Genomic DNA, 6989 nt, shown 5'->3' on the forward strand with positions numbered 1-6989 from the left:
TATATAGAAATACCTTTCCCCAACGTGGTATCAATTTTTCAATTCCAGAAATGAAAAATTCAGGATTTTGTGAAGAAACTAATTCAGAAAATGCGTTTTTGACCAGAGAATTCTTTTTAAAAAAATTGCATTTTAAGAGGTTTTCAAATGAACAGACGGAAATAAGGTGGGTATAGAAGGATTTCTTATAGCCTAAGAACCTTTTATTCTTAAACTTAATAAAAAAAAAAAAGGTTGTAAATTTTCGTTCAGGAAGATTTTAAAAATTATTTAATCTATGTGGATGTGATGGTTTCGCTTCTGGGTAAAAAAGAGAAATGAATTATTCCTGCGACTGACCACGACACAGGAGCCAATAATTTTAGTAAATTCCTATTTAATTTTAAAAATCTCAATTTCAACACCCTTAAACTCTTATTACTTCTATTGAATAATTATCTGTAAAGCTTTTTTAAATGTGAATTTACTTTCTATTTAAAAATATTATTTAAAGTGTGATGGTTTATTTAGATTAAATAAAAACTTTTATCACCAACATAGGCCATAGTGTTCCAAATATTCAAATGACTCTGAAAATAAACTATAAAAAAAAAAGGAAATTTTCGTTGGGGAAGATTTTAAAAATAATTTAGTTAAATTGGTGTTATATACTGTACTATTGACATGAGAATAATAGATCAATATGGGTCATATCAAAAAGTCAAATTGTAAAAAGTTTTATTATTTATGTAACATTTTTTTCGAAAACTACAAATTAAATTAATTGAGGTTTTTGCTAGCTTTATAGGATATCTATCTCGTCTTTCTAAGCGTTTTGTGATATTATAGAAAATTTGTATGAGGAGAAATAAAGTTTAAAAAAAATATTACCATCGAAAACAAAAATTTCCTGTTGATTATTCTAATTTAAAAATCTCCTAAAATATTATTTTTTTATTTAAAATACTACCCAATTAATGGGAAATGAAAAGCAAAATTGATTGATTTATAGCTCCTGAGGAAAAGAAATGGTCTAGTCATTCCTCCTCCCTTTTGTGAGTAAAGGAGCGAAATGTAAGGTATTGGTACAAGTTAGAATCCATCTTTAGTTTCACCTTCAGTGAGTGTCAGTATGTCGCACGCGGGCCGAATGGCCAAAAAGCGGAAAAAATGCAATATTTTGAGAACGGATTAACATAGAAACTTGGGGCTGATCTCTTACAACTCAGAACAAAAAAATTCATTAATTTCAACTATTTTTATTGAAAAAAAGCTATATCTCGAGAACTATTGAACGTAAATAGCTCTATCAGGGCTTGTATTTTAACAAATTTACTCTACTTAAAATGATGCTTTCTTAGATTTTCTATTGTTGTTGGTAGTTATAAAGTTATAGAGCTCCAAATAAAAAATTAATTATTTTTAACGTTTTGAAAAAGCCACCATTTTTTATTCCCCCTACCTATACTTGGCAGACTGATAAATTTTGAATAGTAATTATACCTAGGTTTCAATTAATTAATCAAAAAGTGGGTTGAAATAACTGCCTTTTTTCTCCTCTTGGGCTCTTGTACTAGAAGTTCACTGTCATGTATTACTGGTGGAGGCCTTCCTCTGGGTTGGTTTTCCAAACCACCAAACATTTTTCAAATCACCATGTTACAACTCTTCCCCAAACTCTGTGGTAATGTTTTTTTCAGCTTAGGCTGTCGAGTAACCAAGTTTAAGCTCGTAAAAATTTGTTTGTTTCCTTGGTCATATTCGATGGTATACATACAAAAAACAATGTACAATCAATTTAAATTATAGTAAATATTATATAAAAAAAGAGAGAGTTAATAACTGATCATTTTAATTTGTAAACATAAAAGTAATAATCCCACATTGCATTTTTGAAATATAAGAACGGACATTCCATATGAAGTATCCCAATGATATACGTCGTAAACAATGTTTAATCAGTCAATCACAGTAGTATGTGATATTTTAGGACTTTGAATACATTTCCTACGCCAACAAGAGGGTTTTTTAACATACGAATTAGGTATTTATGATAAAAGGTTAGCTATAAACACATGTATAAATGAACATGTAACATTAGATATATATACTATTTGGATTTTCAAAAAATAGTTCAACCTTCTACAGTTAACCTACAGCTAACATATACAGCTAGTATTACTTTTTACACAAAATTGCATTGTACAATTACAATTAGCTGTTGGAGGTTTGTATTATTGTTCTTCCATTACAAAAAAAAAAATTATACTTTACCTGAAAATAAACCGATACTACGTGAAATAAAAATTCCTAAACGTAGGAATGATGCTTTACTGAATGTGAGAATATACAAGATAGCTCTTGTGAAATTGTTTATGGTTTATTTTTATTATCGTCAAAACATAATGACTTTATTATAGACAAAGGTTTACTGTTAATAAAAAAAGTATTAACTCCCCAAAGAAAGAAACTACGTCGTTTTAAATGGCCAGTAAATTAAAGATTTTATTTTTTGGGTAAATACATGTGGAAAAGGAGGAGATGGTATTGTTTTATTTGACTTCAAATGAAATTATCCTAGTTTTGCACGTACCTCAACTTTTGCTTTTGTTACTACATTAAAAAAATTACCAAATTTTAGTAATTTTTCCTGTTATTTATTTATAAATTCGAAGTTGGGCTTCCTAGCCAAAAGTTTTCAGTGCGCGAATTAAAGAATTTTACTTGTAGTGGGACAGTCCGAGTAGCAGACAATTCAGCCGTTAGTGGGCCAAATTTCAGGCAGTTGACATCTCTGTTTCTTTCTAGATATTTTTTATTCAAAGAGAATTTGTGAATTAAGCCTAAAACATTTCTCCATGGATTCTTGAGTAAGTAGAGTAGCAATATTTCTATATAAATATTTCTACTCAAGCTGAATGTGTACGTACCTCAACTTTTGCTTTTGAATGTGATTGTTTCAGTAACTGATCGGATGATATAATTTTTTTCTAAGTAACTGCATATAAAACAATTTATTGAAAGATCTTCCAATATTTGTATTGGAAGATATTCCAATATTTATTGAAAGATATTCCAATTATTATTAAAATAATGTTACCCTCTCAATAACAATATTTTATTTTTCCTAACTAACAATATATGTATATAAAACATATTAATTTTAGACCATGGAATTCGATTAACTCTACTAATTTCGAAAAATGACTGCTGTTTTCAGAATTTTGTAAAAGTTTACGTCAGATTCATTCCGAACAATGACACTCCACTGCATATATTATGTGTACGATGCATATGTACATGACTAGAGTGCATGCATTTGACTGTCGTATATGTGTATAGAAGGACAGATCTGCAACTTATATGCTGCCTCAGCCTATCTATTAACTCCAATTATTATTATTATTTTTCGAATTGTTATTATGGCATTATAACAACATAAACTTATTCTTCTTGTAATTAGATGTCAGGAGCCGAAAACTTACTAATAATTTTTCTGTTCTAAAATAATGAAGTTTTACTTTTCTTTTTTGGACTAAATTTATTTAAAGATTTAAAATATTTTATTATGAAGTAAGTAATGTGAATAAAAGTTATATTTTGTTTAAAGAGAAAATAACAGTATGTACTTCACTCTAAATAAAAAAAAAATTGTGAAAAATGAAAATTTATTAATGGATAAATTGTTTCAATATTATTATTTTTAAATAACTGAAACCGAAAAAGATTTTATAGATTAAATAATGAGTAGAAAATATGAAAATTAAATGTGATAATTTTTCTTAAATAATTTCATATTTAAGAAAAATGATCCCTGCAATATCAACAACAATATTTGTTAATGCATCCCTAACAATGTCAACATTTGTTAATGCAGCCTTAATAATATCAACATTTGTTAATGCAGCCCTAATAATATCAACTTTTGTTAATGAAGCCTTAATAATATCAACATTTGTTAATGAAGCCCTAATAATATCAACTTTTGTTAATGAAGCCTTAATAATATCAACATTTGTTAATGAAGCCCTAATAATATCAACATTTGTTAATGAAGCCCTAATAATATCAACATTTGTTAATGAAGCCCTAATAATATCAACATTTGTTAATGAAGCCCTAATAATATCAACATTTGCTTATGCAGTCACAAGAACATTATGCATATGTTCAGAAGCCTCTTCTACTCTATCTTTTATTATATAACTTTTATCCTTGCAAGATTTGTTACTCCATATATATCTTTTATAAGATTATTCAAAGATTATTTTAAAGCAGGCGAAGATAACGTTTTCTTTTTCCGGTAGTTATTCGTTGGTTATTTAACCAAAATGATTTAATTAAAATCAAACCTATTAAAATTGTACGTTCTGAGAATTTTATTAAGATTAAAATTTGAAACGGTTAAAAATTATTCAAGGAAAAAGTAGAACTTGGTGACTGAAACGAAAAAATATAATGAATGAATGTTTACAACTCAATGCAATAAAGTCTTCATTAACAATTATGGCATATAAGGATAATCACAGGAACTGTTAATCTCAGTTTGTAATATGAATAATTCTCATTTTAATTAAAGTCTTTTAATGAATGTTCATTCGTGATTGAGACATCATTAGCTAATCGTTTCTTGCTTCATGATTAAGAAACCTTTTACTGCATCTAATGCGTTTGTTCAAATATTCCTTATACTATTCTTATCTACAGTTTTAATTTCTTACTGTTCACCGTTGGACTGAGTGGATTTAACAAAAAACAAATTGGTGTATTGGGGCATCTCACTTACTCTCCTACTTATGTCCCCAAGTTTTGTGCAGATCAGTGAGCTTGTGTTGAAGTTATTGCTATTTTTGTAAAAAAAGAATATCCAGAGAAGTTGAACTTTAATAGGAACAGAAAAATAAAAAACATTCTGTTCCTATTAAAGTTCATAACAGGGTTTCTTAAAATGGGAATACAAATATATTGTTCCTGCGAAGAATAGAACAGTTTAAGTAAAGATGACGAAGCAGTTATGGGATCGGGAAATATCGTGCTGTCTCGGCATTTCCCGTTCGAATAGGATTTATGTAATTTTCTTTTTTTCTCCATTAGTTATTCATAAAATTCTTTAATATTTTGTATTTATATATAGTATACTGAGAACTTTTTGTGTTTTTTTTTTTCAAATAAACAAAATTTACAAGATGACGTTTTGGAAAATTCGGCATTTAAACACTATTAGTCTATTTCAATGAAAAAAACCTATATGATATTTAAGATCACTCAATTGTTTATTGATTCTCTGAGTTTAATTAAAATCGTTGGAGCCGTTTTGGAGGAAATCGAAAAAATGTGAAAAATCGATTCTATAAAGTGACAGTTTAAATCGGTCACATTTATCGAAAAAGTTGCTGTCACATCCTAGATATATACCGAACTTAAATATTTAATTTCCGTTTCGTACGATTTTTTATATTTGAGCTAGGCTGTTCACAGACACACAAACCATTTGGCGAAATTTTGGGGCTCCAACCTTCGAATTCCTCTCGTATCCAATCATTACAATCTAAAATCCTCACTGAATATCTAGGCTGAACCAGATATAATTCCCTCCATTATGAACTCCCTAACCTACCAAACCCACTAGTTTCTAAACTTGCTTCCTCTTTCATTCCTGATAATCTTCCGAGGCGCCTGAAAAGAAGATGGCCACGAGAGCTGCTATCTATGGGTAGTTTCTCTACACGCCTGTATCACTCCATTATAACTGAGCTTAAATTTACTAAATGTATTATTATGTACTGTTGTAAAGGACAATAAATAAATAAAAAAGGATTCGAATTGATAGCATCTGTAATATTGTCCTTCTTAAACTACCTATATAAAAACGTGTGTTTGTCAATCAAAAGCAGTCATTCTAAATGATTTAGATGATCTAATTCTAAAAATCTAAATTAATAGATTTTAATTTTCCGTTAGTTGTTACAACTTATTTTTTATGAATATTGTTATTGTTTTCGTTCCTTGTTTCTTGGGACCTCTAGTTATCCCATACTACTGGACCTTTTATTGAAACAATGTTTGTAAAAAGACTAATAACGCAAAAGAGAGTTCATGAAAACTTTCATGGCCAGGAATAAGTGTATGGCTGACTGTATTATAATACTATCCTCGGTAATTTGTTCTTCAGTTTAATTTAATTCAGCGCTCAATTTTCGGCGTTTTTTTTTGTTTATTTGGGTCGTGTTTTAACTTCTTCCCTTGAACTTTCAGCTTACATCATTCTTCAGGGCTTTCTTGGCGTTTGTTTTGATATTTAAAGGGGCTGCTAAATATTTGAACTTTGTCCAAGGTATTTAAAAAAAAATCATGTTTTATTTCTTTCGATAGACTCTAAAAAATCATTCATAAGGACGATACTGAGAAACATTTAATTCTATATAATAAGTAATAACATTTATACTTGTACTTTAAAAAAAATATTGAGGTCTTAATTTTAATAATGGGTTAGATATTGAATGTGAGTTTAATATGAGGAGAATATGGTCAGGGATGAAAAACACAAATAAGTAAAACTTATTGATTATTGCCAACTGTTCGGCCAGAATTTCAGGCCTTCCTCAAGGCTAAGAACAAAATACAAGATAACAACCACAATGAATAAAAAAGAAATATAAGAAAATAATAAGATAACAGACAATATAGGAAAATAAGTTGTGTTGGAAGAAAATGTATATTGTAACTATTATATATTATATTATAGTTATATAAGATAAAATGAGTAATACAATAATTTGATGTGGTGAACATAATTTAATAACGCAGATGGGGAAAAAAGAATAAGGAAAGAGCGGAAAAGATAGTATAAAAAAGAATTAAAAAATGTAAAAATAAGAAACACATAAACTGATGCAGGAGAGCAAAAGTAAAGGGGTGGAGTGAAAAATAGCGAGTTAAAAAAATTCGACTCATCTTCAATATTTCCATTCAATTCTAAGAAAATCCGTGGGTTGGTTAAAAAATAATAA

Source organism: Halyomorpha halys, unplaced genomic scaffold (genome assembly GCF_000696795.3).
Source record: "Halyomorpha halys isolate HHAL.00 unplaced genomic scaffold, Hhal_1.1 Scaffold649.1, whole genome shotgun sequence".
NCBI classification, from domain to species: Eukaryota; Metazoa; Arthropoda; class Insecta; order Hemiptera; family Pentatomidae; genus Halyomorpha; species Halyomorpha halys.